At 39.5% G+C, this 16,701-nt stretch overlaps 1 long non-coding RNA gene across 2 annotated transcripts; it reads left to right on the forward strand.

The window, feature by feature from the left end:
• The first annotated feature begins 986 nt into the window (after positions 1–986).
• LOC109198435 (uncharacterized) lies at positions 987–15,951 on the forward strand. Of its 2 annotated transcripts, XR_002059232.2 has the most exons (5): positions 987–1,008; positions 12,589–12,623; positions 14,976–15,215; positions 15,313–15,424; positions 15,731–15,951. It is a non-coding gene; the product is annotated as an uncharacterized LOC109198435 (long non-coding RNA). The 2 variants fall into 2 exon arrangements; XR_003216471.1 differs by lacking the exon at positions 987–1,008 and having other exon boundaries at positions 12,276–12,623.
• The last annotated feature ends 750 nt before the right edge of the window (positions 15,952–16,701 follow it).

Raw genomic sequence — 16,701 nt, forward strand, 5'->3', positions numbered from 1 at the left:
TTGTGGTCTGTAAAGTTCAATGGAAACTCAACCTGATGTAACAGGACTCCCAACTTAAAACCATCTGTCAGACCAACTACACAAATCACCTCTAACTTGCTCTTCTCATACATGTGCATGTATGACTGCAACCCATCCACAGCATTGTTATTTCTCCATTCGTAGATTCTGTGGTGACTTTGTCTTTGTTGAAATGTATATTTCTCCTATTGTGTGTTGTTTTTAAGGTCCACATTTTATATACTTGAAATTAGGGGTGGGCGGTATAAACGGTATACACAATATAAATTTGGCCAACGATAGAGATTTTGACTATACCGTTCTACCGCGATAGCGCATGTTGATGGTGTCATCAAGATGTGCCTGTTTTGGTCAAAAGCATGGCAGCGGCTGCAAACAATACCCAGATAGCAAGACGACATTGAATCTATGTTGATTTTTCATCCGAACCGTCGTATATGGTCGGGGTTGAAATGCCAATGTTGTAACAACATTGAAATACTGTGGTAAACCGACGGTCTTACTATAGAGACGTTGTAACAATGTTGATTCACCGTTGTTTTTTTGTCATTGATATTTGATCTATTTATAGTCGACCAGGTGACAACAACAACGTCGAGAAAACGTCTATTTATAGTTGACGATCATTCGGCTCCGCGGAGCCGAATAAAAAACCATCGATTTGTAGTTGAGCATTAAATTGCATTGCAACTGATAGGGTATAAAGTACCAGAGAAAGTAGATTTATTGTTCACTTGTTATCAATGACTTGGTCTAGTTCACCAGCTTTAAAAAATCGTGTCTACGTGCAATTTATGTATGTTGACCGGGAAATTAAAGCAGCGATCACTTGGACTATTCCGCAGCACCCCTCTCACATTGGTACATCCCCCCAGGTATTCATTTTCTTCTACAGTAGAGCGGGACATTTGATTTACTCTCAGCGGAATTGACCGGAGAAGGCATCAGTTCATGCACTGCACTGGCCCGCACCACGATTAGTATAAGGTAAGAATGAATGAATTGTTTTTCTACTCGTTATTTCCATGTTTGCATTTGAATAACATTAAAAAACTCGTTAATGTTGTACATTAACAAGTTTTTTACTGTTATTTACGTTGCTCCTACAAAATGTGGGAGCCCGAAATTGTGTCTACTTCTTACAATCCGGCAACAAATAAATTGCACTGCGAACAAAGTATATCAACAAAGAAAACATTTTCGTTTCATAATTTCTTCGTTATATTCCCTTACAAAGCTAGCTTTAACGCTTCGAGGTTTCCTTTGTTCTTGCCGTCGCCTCGGCGCTTGACCCAGACTTTCGCTCATTTGTTGCTTAGTACTACAAAAAATTATACATCTGTTTTATGTGATTGATAAACGTAATGGTAACTCTATAAATGTGTTCAAGGACTTTGTTACTTTTAATGACTGGGGAGCACCCGCTTCAATTCGCACTCAATTCAAACTTTACGTTGCACGCTCACCGAACTTTACGTTGCACGCTCACCCAAATTTACGTTGCACGCTCAACTTTACGTTGCACGCTCAACTACCAATTGCGTGTGCACCGTTCGTCCGCAGTAAACAGCGTTTTTGGTCACTGAAAATGGAGATGTCTAAAAACGCCTGTCAGGGTGGATATTTTCGAAAACTCCGTTTTTGCATTTATGTGTGGACCAGAAAAACGGAGCAAACCGTCCACACGTACATGGGTATTTTTGAAAACGGAGATTTTCCGTTTTCGTTTTAAAAAATAATCCCGTCCACACGTAAAGGCAGAAATTAAGGAAAACGCTGCTAGGAACATGCCAAAGCAGCAGGTGGCGCTATATTCCTAACCGTGTAGAAATGTTGGCCAATCAGAAGTCTCGAAGCCTCGGTGGGAAATAGTAAACAAAGCTGGGGCATAGAAGCAGAACCGAGTCGTATGTGTGGAGGGACAGTAACTGTGTGTGTATAATGTTACGGGTTCGAAATTGAGGATGAGAGCAAAACAATGATAGTCCAGAAGAGGTCGTTCAAACAATTGATTTTAATGAATGCACGCTGCGTGGAGAGGTGCAAACTGCAAAACAGTTGTACATCTCTACCCAAAATACACTCTAGATTGCTTTTATAACATCAGGGTATTGTAACGCCCCTTCTTGCGTTTACAAGCACATAATTTGCATGTACAGAACATTCATGTATTTTAAGAATTAACTGCAAACACAGAAGTTCCTCCTTGTGGCATACTCTTAAGAATACGGTGATGATCTAAAGCCTTTGAGGTCACCATGGACTGGACATCCTTCCGTCACCTGTAACTAGGCAAACTCAAATCCCACAAGAAGCTGAATACATTCAGGCCTTTGCTCAGCTACTCTTTTACTGTACCAATATACTCAGCATATGAGTTATGATACATATATATTTCACTCAATCATTTTAAAGTAGTTATAACTGCACCTGTAATAAACATGTTAATATTTGATTATGATAACCCCTATAATATAAATTATAACATAATGCCAGCAGCTTCAATAAACACTTTGATGAAATGATAATTAATGCAATGATAATTCCACAATTCCCTCTTTTGACATTCCAATCAGGAATGTCACCACACTTCCTGTTGCATCCCTCCCTGCTCGGCTCTATGGGTTCTAAGTTCATCCTATAGATGCGCTCAACCCAGCCAGGGTTCACAACCCATTACCTTTACCAACAGTCCTCTTACACAAGGAATGATACAACAACCAGCGCTGACCAACATTCCCAAAAATACAGCCAATGAACATATCACTGACATAGCCACACCTTTCCATTGTCCAAACACAGATGTCATCCCGGACGCCAGCGGATTTCCGATACCTGAGTGCTCATGCATTGGTTTAGACAAAATCTTCAGACCCACCAGAGGTCAGGTTACTGAGCCATCTGGGGCAGTATTATAGGGATAAAAGTGCCGCACACGTCTCCGAACATGGCGCATACGCCTCCCCTCTCACGTCAAGGGTCATTTGATTTTACACTCCCATCAGCAAACTCAGACCCAATTGTTCTTCCACCCCATCATGGCGTCCCTGGTGAGGTTAGAGAGTCTCAGCAGGTTTTAGTGAACCAAATGCGGTCAAAATTTTGATTAGGCATTACCCAAAGAAATATACTCTCAAATCCTGCAGCTATCAGATTTACCAGCTTGTACTCGTCTGGAACTCCCCTAGGCACTCCTATGGAGTCTACCCAGGTAGGTGAGTTTAGGCGAGGATCATAAACATGTGTACCCTAGGTCCCTCTTTTGGCCAAAATCTGTCTCTTATGTCTGGCAGCTAAAGTTCGCGAGTTGTGTTATGGAATAGTCTTTACCTGGTTTCTAATCAGCATGAGTGGAGCTCCCAGTCGCTCTGTAAACAAACGTGGCCTGGCTAAAGCACAGGCAACATAATCAGATACATGTTGTTCTCTTGCATTTTGAGCCACCCAATCAAGCCAGAGGTTACTGTCCTTGAAACCAGTGACACGCTCGATTAAATCCTTAAGCTCCAGTCTAGAGTAATCTGTGGTCAGAAGTACTCTCCCTTTTGGTTCCTGTTGCTTTTGAGCTACTGCTCTCAAAGTTAGCATCTGATCAATCAGAATGGTGATAGAACTTTCTGCGAGCGGCTTGACTTTGGATCAACTAAATTTACCTAAGCATATCATGGGGTGATTGCAGACCTGTACATCATACGCTCTCCAACTACTATTAACTCCTGTACACTTAATGACGTTACACAAATCAAACGTGAATGAGCTGGTAGACCCTTTAACATAATTCAACTCTATGCCATTATTACTGCTGAGACACTCATCACCTTTACCTGACACCTCGCGCTTCTGTCTTTTTACCGATCCCATTTTAGCAACTACAGTCTCAGGAAGTGCTGGACTGGACTGGCCTCTGTGTTCAGACAAGGGTCTGGAGTACCCTGCAAAATATAAACAGTATACAACACAGCCATGGTTGATATCATTGCATACAATAAACATGTAGTGGCAAGGAACATTTTAATAAGTTTCTTAGCCCAAAGGGATTTTTATTTTACTCCTGTACTTGACAGGATAAGGGAAGTTGTTTTTTGTTTTGTTTTGAAATTCTTCCCTTCTGTGTGTGTGTCTACATAGGTAAGCATATTATAATCAACATAACATCCCTGATTTGCAAATTATTTTCTGCCCCCGCTGGAGGGCAATATCCTACATCATTTTGTGGTGAGTCTATGTTGGCTAGTTTAATACAGATATGTAACAGTTTCTTGATTCCATGGCCCACTCATAGTTGCGCAGTGTCAATGTATGTGGAGAGTTCAATACACATTTCTTGGCTAATTATTTTCCCAATAAAAGTGAAATCATACATTGCATTTGATTTCACTTATATATTATCATGTTCTGGGCTCTATCCATTATATTAACTTTATTCAATCTCAATACTCTTTATGTGTGTGAGCAACGCTTGTAGTTTTATTAAACACAACCCCAGTAAAATACACACCATCCCCATGTCAGCCTAAATCTCTGCTAAAAAGCACACTTCAAAATTTTCTATCTGGATTTACGTCTCTTTTGGCTTCAAGCATATACATAACATGCAAAGGTTACTGTTAATGCCCATTAGTCAAGTTTCCATTATCTACAGCATTTTGTTTCACCCGGCTCACCCTCACATGTTTCCTGTTCACTTATTGCATATTTATCTTTAAGACCTTTTACCTCAGTAGTTGCTAAGCAGAAACAAAGCAACCTGTGGTCCACCTTTACCCTGTAAAATAAACCCCTGTCATGTTTGTGTCTGTAAGCATGTTTTGCTTTCATTCATTACACTCCACGCCATTCCTGCAAGTTAGGAGCTGTAAAATTGAAAGCTGCATCAAGTCCAGGCCTCTGGCCTGGCCTATTTATAAATCATGTGTGTTTGTAAGCGTGCATGCAATTCACCTGCTATGTTCTCATCTTCCCTCAACATGTATCACCTGGACACTCTCACCAGTGAAGCTTAAAACCCTTTTGGACGGAACATTAACTCTAAACAAGCACAGTTATGCATTGTGTATAAAATGAACTCAACCTGTAAATAGAGACATCACTGTTATGACCAACATCGACCTCTGCTCAGCAAGAGCTCTTAAACATTAGAAGCATCAACTGTGACTTATATAGTGTTATTTCGGTACTTTATACTTCACACATTTTTGAACGTTGTTTATATGGGGAGTTCCTCTTTTTGTGTCTATATTTATTAATATGCCTTGTGCACTAAAGCTTCCTGTTTTTCAGTCTGGCTGAGCACTTGTTTGTGATTATAAACTGGCCTCTACAAGCCTTCATTAGCAGATACACATTACAAATGCTTCATATATACAGAGAAAAACCCAATAATCCACATTTCACTATTTTGTTCTTTGGTTCAGATTTGGATTCTGTATTGTTCTTTATTTGTTATCATTTATATTCAGATTGTTTTTTGCTAGTCTTGGTTTCTTATTGTCTGTTTGGGAGCTGACATAGTCTCTGTAAATAAACTTCTTTTGGTGGAGTAGCATCAGGAGAGAAGCTCCAGAGAGGCATCTTCCATGTTAAACACTAAAATATAACAAAAGAGATCTTCTCAACGTGTTGTATATTTTTAATATTTCCTTATTATTTTGTCATAAAATAAATCAACCAAATAACTTAAGCTGTGTGACAGCACCTTGCATTTACGCCAGGCTGTGAGCTGCCCTGAAGCTACACCCCCTTTTACCCCATTTAATTTCTCAATCTTAGTTTAAACTATTCCTGACCTTCTCCTTCTCTCGTCTGATCATCTCAAGTACGTCCTGTACCAAATTTGCTTCCTCTTTTCAGGTCCCACATTTAATTACAAGCTCTAAACTCAGAGCTGAAGTTCCCCTTTTCTAAGTCTGTATGTTCTACAAGAGAGCAAATCGGTAAACAAGTTTATCACAAAGGTTGTTAGGTAAAGGTCACATAGACATTTGCTTAGTAACCCTAAAACAGCACATTTCATATAGCTAATCGCATATATTAACACCCCCCTTTTTGTGACACATCTCATGTGTTACAAAATCCAAATCCTTCACTCAGGTTTGGGAATTAAAGCAAAAGTTTACTCCTATCGCATTATGTATAAATGCTCCAGAACTTCAAACCTGTGTGTTAACCAGAACATCACCTGTTATACCACTTATGATCCAACCTGTGTTATAAAACAAAAGTTAAAACAGAACAATTATCAGTCATGTGTTCAACCTGAGTCCAGTCTTTTATCAGGGTCCAGTCGGTCCAACCTATGGTCTGCGTGGTCCGTCCATTCACCTGTCCATTCCCACACATTCACTCACACGCATTAACATCTGGTAGTGGTAAACGTCCGCACAAATAATCAGATTTCCACTTTCAGTAAACTCAGTTAATTTATATAATCATTTATTTTCTTTTTAGTCGTTTCTAGGAAAATATTTCTTTATACTTTTGGACTGGATTGGCTCGCTGCAATCCTTTTAGACAGGGACTCACAATCTGATCAGATCCCCACACGTGGCCTTTTTCCTTCGCCCATTGTAATCAGAAAAAGGTCACCTTATTTTTTGTTTTCCTGAGACTATTGTCGGCGCCGTTATCCATTGTTTTCTTTTGCAGGCCTGCTTAGAACAAAAATGAGAAAAAAGAGAGCTGAGTATTAGCTCATCAAAGTACCAAACAAAATCACCTGACAGGTTTTTTCTTTATAAGTGCACTGTTACAAAACCCCTTAAGCATGTCCATGTTTATTAAAACTCCCTCTTTAAAATAAAACAACAACCTCAAATATCTTCAACAATCTTAAATTTCACCCATAGAACACACCCAAAACGTAAAGAGCTACACCGTTTCGTACACAATATCCCCCTTTAAGCATTTTACCAAACTCACATTCATCCTTAACATATAAGCACGTTCTCACAATATGTCAACACTAATTTAAAACCTCTTAACCAATTTTGCACCTCTGAACAATCTACCCCTCCTTTAAGGCCTCAATCACACACACAGCAACCTCCTCTGTCATCAATCACATAAGCTCCTTAACTAATTCTCATATTCAATCACATCTCAACAACTTAACTTGGCAAACGAAATACATGATTACACTTCATCACATTATTTAATTATTGTCAATTTCTTCCTATACTAATCCCTTGTTTTCATCAGTCAGTGCAAAGCACTCCTAAGTCACACTTTTAAACTAGTTTAATCAGTTTATTCAACATTCACACCATTCTATCACTCATACAAGTAGCAAGCCGATCTTCATTGCGTATGTTTGTGTGTGCTATTTTGCATATATGGCTTCACAGTCTCACAGACACTTTCCCATTCTCCAGTTAAAGAGTCAGTTTTCTCCGTCCCCGAATCACTAACCCAAATTTTACTTCCCCACCTTAAATCACAGCCCTGCTGGTCTTCCACCACCAGTTAGGGCTTGCTGTCAGGTTCCTGGACACTGTAAACAATTCAACCAGAAACTTGCCTTAACATATCCATTCATGTTAACCTGTACTTTCGTCCGACTCCTGCATCTGGAGAATTGGCGTGGGTCTGTTGTACCCCTGAAAATAACAAACTAAAACATTTTCATTATTATCACGGACGCCTAAACGACCCATTTCTCATTTTCTATTCAAAAATACCAATTATGTCATGTATGTAAGCGTGTTCTTCCTTGCGTTATGTGGTCATGTAAATGCAGTGTAAGCTGTTGTCTTCATTGCATGCCTTCATTGCGTTCTTCATTACATTCTCCTGTATTCATGTCAATATACACTAAGTGTAAGCTGTTTCTTAATTGCATGCCAGGTGATCATCTTAATTAAGTGTAAGCAGTTTCTTCATTGCATGAGTGTAAGCTGCTTCTTCATTGCATCCTTATGTGTTCATTGCATTTTCATGTATTCATATTTAATTTATGCATCTTTTCACTGAGCTCTAGATTCAAACTATCTCACTTCTGATTCGTTTCAAAAATAATCTCACATGTAACAATTTGTATATGTGTGTTTTCTATTCATTAATATAGTTGTCAGTTATTTTGATTATCTTTACCTTTTGTATTGTTTACCTCTTTGTTGTGAGGTGGTGGACATCCCTAAACGATCCCGAGTTCAGGGTTCAATTTCAATCCAATCATCTCCTATCTTCTCGCAGTCAAACTCGTCCAGCTTCATCTCTCACTGGTCCTTTTCCATTCACAGTGTCCTGTTCGGGCTTCAGGGCTCCAGCAAACACAGTGTGTTTCTTCTCTGTTTTGATCTTTCAGTATTTCCTCTTCCTTCAGTCTTATTTTCATTTGCTCTGTTTTCTTCTCCATTCATCTTTTCAGTCTTTTCTTCCAAGATTGCTCCAAGCTTGGCAAATATGACAGTCAGTGCCTTCAAGCAGACCTATCACGCTGTTCTTCACCAGCATGCATGTTGCATTTCGTGCTGTCTTCCATGCTGCTGGACTCATCAGTCGTTGTCAGTGTTACTGCTTTCGCCTGCACTGTCTTTTAGCTTTCGTTACTTCTTCACGTCCACGATGTTCTATCGGTCTTCATCAGGAAATTGGCTGTCCTTTGCGTTTCTTCTCGGGGTCAAGGACAAAGTGAGAGCTCAAGCTGCACAATTTCGAGCCAAAGACTGGCTTATTTTCTCCCAATTCATTTAATCTACTCTTCTGCTGCTGAACTCAAGGTTGCAAAGTTGAGAGAGGCCACCTGTATTGGCACACTAAAGCATATAATTAGTATCATATTTATTTTTATCTTAAAACCTCCCTTTTGCTTCATCTGCCCAGAGTTAAATCTCTCTCCAATACTCTGGGTGCACACTTGTCACCGTGAGCTTCCCTTTTATGGGCATGCATTTCCTGTCCCAGACACACACACACGGTTTCCTGTTTCTACAGCTTCTGCAGAGACTTCCTTTTAATAATCAGTCTCCAAATAATCAGTAATTCTACTGATACTTTATCTAAAAACAATATGCCTTCATTTCACTCACACACATTTAAATAGCGCTCTTTCACTCACACACATCACGCTTCTTTAGGTCAGTTTTGTAGCATCAGTCACACAATCATTTCTTGAGTGGGTGTACTAAGTGCATATACTTATGTGTTTTTAAACAGAAAAATAAAGTCAACCTCTCATAACATCACTCAAAGTCAAATATCTTCATAGTCCCAAAAGCAAGCATATTATTTCCCTAATCAAAAGTCAAACCGTTACTCACAGTAATTTTTAATCTCACAGCCTTTGTGTTTTGAGTCATGGTCAGTGGCCCCTATTTCACAGCAAACACGCACCTCTGTTTCAACCAGCCCTGTCTGACCATCCGTTATTGGAGTCAACACAAGACTAAACGTAAAGCCAGTCATATCTCTGCTATCTTCTTCCAAAACTCCATGGTCTGTTTCCTCCATGGAGTGTACAGGTTACATTACAAAACTACATTTGAAAGCCAATCGCACACATGCAAAATGAGACAGACATGTATCATAAATTAGTCATCGTATTTAACAACCGTAATGCCAACAAAGTAGAAATAAAAGCAATTCTTCCCTTAAAACACCAATATACGTCGTCCTTCACCCAGGCTCTGCAGTCAGTCATTAGCCACTCATTAGTAAACAGGAAATATCACTCTAAATAAGTCACAGGCATCTCATTTACATAGACACACTCTCAAAATAACCAGCCTGCTGCAGTGCCTGTGGCAGACAGAGCCTATATACAAACATAGAAATTATAACACAGAGACGTAAAACATCCTACTTTACATCAAAAAAGAAATATATCTCATACACACTTTTAAATATTCTAACCTCTTTCAGACGCCATGACCCGTCTCACACACACTGCCTTTTCTCTCTCAAACATCCACTTTCCACTCACTCAGACAAATCATGCAGAGTCACTCAAATCAAATACTGACAGCATTCACACGGTTAAAATCACTCGAAATACGCTTTCATACGAGTATTTTGGACATGCCTTCCATGTTCAGAAAGAGCAGGTCAAAAGAAAAAATAAATAAATAAAACTGAAACCTCTCATCGTCCTCACAGCTTCTCCCCACACACACATAACTAAAAAATAAACCACACCAACATTTATGGCTCACGAAATATACATCTATCAAAATTCAGTCATTTACTATAGATCCACACTAATATATTCAAACTGTATTCATACTCTCATAATAAGCAAAACCAACCTCTTATATACAGGAAAATTGGCAAAACGCTCAATACTGTCGAAACTGAAACCACCCTCTCTGCGCGTCCCCACTGCTCATTTGCATTTACACACACCATCAGTGCACATCCGGCTGTGCATTACTGACCCAGAGACTGATCTTACTCATAGATATCATATTTTATATTACAGACGTCTTTATATTTACAACTGCACAGATTTTTTAGGCCTTTAAAACACCTACCGAATTTCGACAAATTTGATAATAACCGCCCTGCGGAAAACTCCCTGAGTTTTTTGCGACCAATTTAGCCATTCTCGGCCCCGGGCCGTGGTCACATATCTAATGTTCTATCACAATTTAAAAGCGTCAACCAACTCAACCCCTGCCGAAAAGCTCTGTTTTGGGGACATTTCACATCCCAGGCTTCCCCGAAGTTTTAAGTTAAAAGTTACACGCCCGAAACCCGGTTTCTACTGACCAAAAAAGTGCAAACCACCGTCCCGGACGGCAAAGTGGTCCAACCACTAGTTATTCTGGAGTGCCCCAAGCTCCACAGTGACCAACTGACTATCCCTCAACTGAGGACAAGGTCTAAGCGTCCTTGACCTTGGCAACCGTTACGTCTGAGCAATGCACTTGTTAGACTCCCAGAGTCCCGTTCTATACAATTTAATTATTTTGAAGACACCCCAAAACTCACAAACCCACCATATCGGTGTCCAAGCCCGGCTTTATATTCAATTGAGACTTTAATGTCACAAACTTCACCAATTACCTATTATTCTAAATCCTCTTTATTCTAAATCCTCTTTATTCTAAATCCTCTTTATTCTTATTCCTTTGGGACTTTAACCTTTAGTGAGACTCTAACTCACTTTTACTCTTTTTCTTATCATTACTTCAACTTCAACTTCTCATGAGATTTTCACCAAAATCAAAACAGACCTTTACCAGTAGTTTTCAGTGAGTAGACTTTCAATTTGTTTTCAAATCCAATTCAGCACTGTTTGGAAATAATTCAACAGGTAGTGCCTTACCTTTAAATAAGCCGGCTTATGTCCACTCACTTCGACCACTGACTCGTGTCTGCCTGTTTGAGCACCTCGGACCCTCTCCGTCTCATTCTCCAACTTATCTCCCTCAACCCCGGGCCAATGCACCAAATGTTACGGGTTCGAAATTGAGGATGAGAGCAAAACAATGATAGTCCAGAAGAGGTCGTTCAAACAATTGATTTTAATGAATGCACGCTGCGTGGAGAGGTGCAAACTGCAAAACAGTTGTACATCTCTACCCAAAATACACTCTAGATTGCTTTTATAACATCAGGGTATTGTAACGCCCCTTCTTGCGTTTACAAGCACATAATTTGCATGTACAGAACATTCATGTATTTTAAGAATTAACTGCAAACACAGAAGTTCCTCCTTGTGGCATACTCTTAAGAATACGGTGATGATCTAAAGCCTTTGAGGTCACCATGGGCTGGACATCCTTCCGTCACCTGTAACTAGGCAAACTCAAATCCCACAAGAAGCTGAATACATTCAGGCCTTTGCTCAGCTACTCTTTTACTGTACCAATATACTCAGCATATGAGTTATGATACATATATATTTCACTCAATCATTTTAAAGTAGTTATAACTGCACCTGTAATAAACATGTTAATATTTGATTATGATAACCCCTATAATATAAATTATAACATAATGCCAGCAGCTTCAATAAACACTTTGATGAAATGATAATTAATGCAATGATAATTCCACAATATGTAAGCATTTAAACACTGCAGAGCGTACAATTAACAGTAACAGCATTGTAGAAATTCATTTCACCGAAACAATAACGTGGCGCACACTGTGTCGTCAAAAAAGGCGCACATCTTTGACGCTGCGTTTTCTCCGTTTTTCTCGTCCACACGTAAATGCAAAAACGGAGTTTTCGAAAATATCCACCCTGGCCGGAGTTTTTAGAAATCTCCGTTTTCAGTGACCGAAAACGCCGTTTACGTGTGGACGAAAGGTGCAAACGCATAGAAAAATCTGCGTTTTCAAAAATACCCGGGTACGTGTGGACATAGCCGCAGAGTCAACGGTCGGCGCCAATTTTGACGTCACACTGCGCTACGTTTTTGTCTCGGTGCTATGAAATCCTACAATGGCAGCCTTAGACAAAATACTGTTAATTTAAGTATATTCAGTGTTTAAATGCTTACATTTACACACACAGTAACTGTCCCTTCACACAAAGGACTCGATTCATCTTCTATGAGCTGTCTTTGTATCTAGTTTTCCCTCTTTATTGACGTTGTTCCTTATTTCTCCTCTTTTTTTCAGATCACATTTGGTTACTACCATCCACCCATCAATACGTAAGAAACTCACGTCCTTAAAAACTTTCCTATTGTTAAACATTTTGCTTATTTGGCTATTTCCAAATACAGCAATATTATTAAAATATCAATATATTTGTTTAATCTGATATACACTGACAATGACATCACGCTGGTCAAGGAGGCGCAAATTACGCAAAATGGTTGAGGCAGCAGAGTCAGATATAATCAGGCACTTTAATGAGATGGTTGCTGAAAAACATAAACAAAAGAGCAATGCACAAGTTGAAAATAAGCGACCGCAGGTTGCAGAAGAGTCTGGTGTGTCCCACTGTTGTCACCCGGGTATAGACAGTCCTGTATTTCCCAGTCGCTCTGAGCACATTTCAGAAGTATGTGAGACCTATGTATCTCCCGACAAGGATAATGACTATGACTTCAGTTTTGACAGCTTTGGTTGCCATGCACCACCGTTTGATTCTGATATTAGTGATGCTGAAGCTGATGACGAAGCGCCCAATAATGAATTCTTAATAACAAGTTTAAGATACTGGGCTTCTACATTTTCAGTCTCGTTGGTGGCAGTAACAGCACTCTTGGGAATTTTGCGTGTGTTTCACCCAGACCTACCAAAAGATGCCAGGACAGTTCTCCGGAGGTCAAATAAACACAATAAAAATGGATGGTGGGGAATACCATCATTTTGGTTTGGCTAAAGGGTTGGTCTCTCGACTAAAATCCTTGATCTTGCCTGCCAACTTGAACAACCTAAAATTGCAGTTTAATATAGATGGTTTACCCCTTTTCAAAAGCAGTAAACTTAAGTTCTGGCCAATTCTTGCAATTGCAAATGTTGACTACACCAAATCACCATTCCTTGTTGGTCTCTACTGTGGTCTGGGTAAGCCAAAAAGTGTAGTTCAGTTCTTGGACCCATTTGTGAAGGACCTCAGGCACATTTTGAAGTATGGCATTATCTACAATAGCTGCCAGATAACTGTTAAAGTTTGTTCATTTGTGTGTGATGCACCTGCAAGAGCTATCATTAAAAACATAAAGGCTCATAATGGTTATTCTGGTTGTGATAAATGTGTTCAAGTAGGTGAATGGAAGAACAAAATGACGTACCCTGAACTTAATGCAAAGCTTAGAACGGATTCAGATTTTCAGTTGATGACTGATGAAGACCACCACTTGAATCAAACATTGTCTCCTTTAGCTGGTATGGTTAAGATGATAACAATGTTTCCCTTGGATTATATGCATCTATGTTGTCTTGGAGTAACAAGAAAACTCATATACTTGTGGATAAAGGGCAAAGTACTTGCAACAAGGCTGTCCAGTCGAACAGTAGTTGAAATTTCAGAAAAGTTGAAAGCTCTGCGGCCTTATACACCAAATGAGTTTAACCGCAAGCCAAGGGAATTGTCTGAAATTGACAGATGGAAAGCAACAGAGTTGCGAATGTTTATGTTGTACACAGGGCCCATAGTGCTTAGGAATAGCATTCCAGTTGAGTTCTATGATAACTTTATGTTGTTTTCTGTAGCAATGCATCTGCTGTTATCCCCCTCTATGTCTAATGAAATGGTTGATTGTGCCAATGAATTCCTGGTGTCATTTGTTTCTCACTTCGGCGAATTGTATGGTAAGGATGAAATTACATACAATGTACACCAGCTGACACACCTTTCAGAAGAATATCGACTCTTTGGCCCGTTGGATAACATTGCTGCTTTCCCATATGAAAATTACTTAGGCCAGATTAAACATCTCTTGCGCAAGCCTCACTTGCCTTTACAACAAATTGTAAAAAGACTTTCTGAAAAAACGGATGTGAAGCCAGCACCGCCAACAAAAGCACGAAAGTTAATGCATCAGCATCATGATGGTCCACTTGTGGCTCCGATACGCCATTCAGAGCAGTACAAGAAAGTAGTGACAGAAAAGTACATCTTGTCGGTAGGGGATGGGGACAATTGTGTGCAGGTAGTCGATGACATTGCTTTAATCCGCAACATTGTGAAAGTAGATGGTGAGACATTTGTTATCTTCCAAAAGTTTTGTCACAAAGAGTCTTACTTTCAGTACCCCTTACCGTCATCCAGAATTGGATGCTACAGAGTGTCGCAGCTGAACAGCAGACCTGGCATTACAAGGCTCAATAATATTTCTGGCAAATATTTTCTTTGTCCAGACAACACAGCTTTCATTGCATTGCCAATCATGCATAGTCAATAAAAAAAACAAAAAATTTTTTTAATCGGGTTTGCATGTAAATGTTGCCTATATACATTTTAAATTATTATTTATTATTTAGTTCTTTCAATAGATATAGTTTTGTAGTGACTATGAAATATATTGTAATTATCTGTTTCCTGTTTATCCTAGACAGGGCAAGAAAAGACTCCAAATTTTACAAAAAGTTAAAAATGAAAGACTGGTGCATTGTGCAGTTCAACACTGGTGGTACAGAAATTGTCCCTAGTTCATGGTTAAATGGGAAGAAATTGTCATGGCCTCCATATCCTCCGCGAGACACATTCAGGATCCACGCCGCAGTAAAGAGGAGAGTTCATCCTGGTGCAACATGGCTCACCTATGCACCAGTCCGGCTTCTCATAAGCCATGGTGGGTATCATCTAGATTGGTGTTGTATAAATGTAACTATAACAAGTTTTTCGTGTTCTACTTTTTGTGTGGCCATACATTGTGTTTGTACTTCCAGACACATTTCAAGAAGCCGAACGCAGTCTCCAGAAATATCTCAGTGAACACTGTGATACATCTGACCTTCAGTCCGAAGCTGAAAGTCAGACCACTCTTAAAAGAAAGCACAAGTAAGACTTTTTTTATTCACAAACATATCTTTGATTGTTCAGAATTTATAATTTTGTCTTTTGTACATATCTGTGATGCTTGAATACTGCAATATAACCACATAAAATGGTCCAAAAAGTGTAAGTTGGTAAACTTTTTAAAAATGCAAAGCCGTGTACACTTGTACACTTCAAAAATTCATTCTATACTGCACCTTCGTGCACATCTCCGTTTCCTGTGTGTGTGTTGTTACAAATCAAAGTGTACAAAATATGCCAAACGCAGATTTGTAATTACTTATGAACTTTTTCTACTTATTTCTTTAGACCAAATCCCCTGTACACGTATAGTGACTCAGAGGATGAGCAGCCCACAAAAAAAAGGTTTCCCCAGGCCCCTCGAGTGAAAATACCAGGTAATAAAATAATGTCTAGTGTCTGTGTACATAACTGTGTGTCACACATGGAAACTTCTTGGACAAGTTGTCTGTATTCTTAAATACTTTAAAAAATTTATCTTTTTCGATACAGCCCTCAACGCTTCGCAGTCTTCCCCCCAGCCCACTGACAGCAGACATCATAATGCCCCTCAGCTTCCGGCACCTTTCGCCACTCCGGGAGAACATTCCGAACGACACACCTTTACAATCTCCCCAGCATGCAGAGTCTGATGTAGAGGCCTTCCCTATAGATGGTATGCCTTTAAATTTTGTTTTAAAGCTGAATCACAATGTCATTGTGCACTTATCTTCGAAAGCAGATATAAAGCCGTTTATACTGCTGAATGTCATCTTGTGATTTGTTTTTCTGTAGATTCCAGAGACTCTGTGAGGCCACTATTACAAGGCAAGTTCGAACATCTTGGAATTTCAGATTTTACATGTTATAAATGGTAAATGGACTATATTTGCACAGCGCTTTAACTAGTCCCTAAGGACCCCAAAGCGCTTTGCACATTCAGTCATCCACCCATTCACACACACATTCACGCACTAGTGATGACAAGCTACATATACAAATATCAGATATATGTGACAGGCAAAAACTAGCAAAAACTTTTAGCAGTTAAAACAACTAATAATTGAATGCAGAATGTTACACCATCACTTATGGATATATTAGTGTTTCGCCACACACTGCTTAAGCCATTAATCTTTCTGGAATTGTTCTTTGAAACAGATGCGACCGCACAAAAGTTTTTAACAATGCTGTCAGACCTGACGAGATCTGTCAACGAACTGCGTGAGGAGGTCAGAGCCATCCGCAATACCGGCTCAAATGAATCTCTAGATGCTGGG

This window comes from Oreochromis niloticus, linkage group LG3 (assembly GCF_001858045.2).
Source record: "Oreochromis niloticus isolate F11D_XX linkage group LG3, O_niloticus_UMD_NMBU, whole genome shotgun sequence".
Classification (NCBI taxonomy): Eukaryota; Metazoa; Chordata; class Actinopteri; order Cichliformes; family Cichlidae; genus Oreochromis; species Oreochromis niloticus.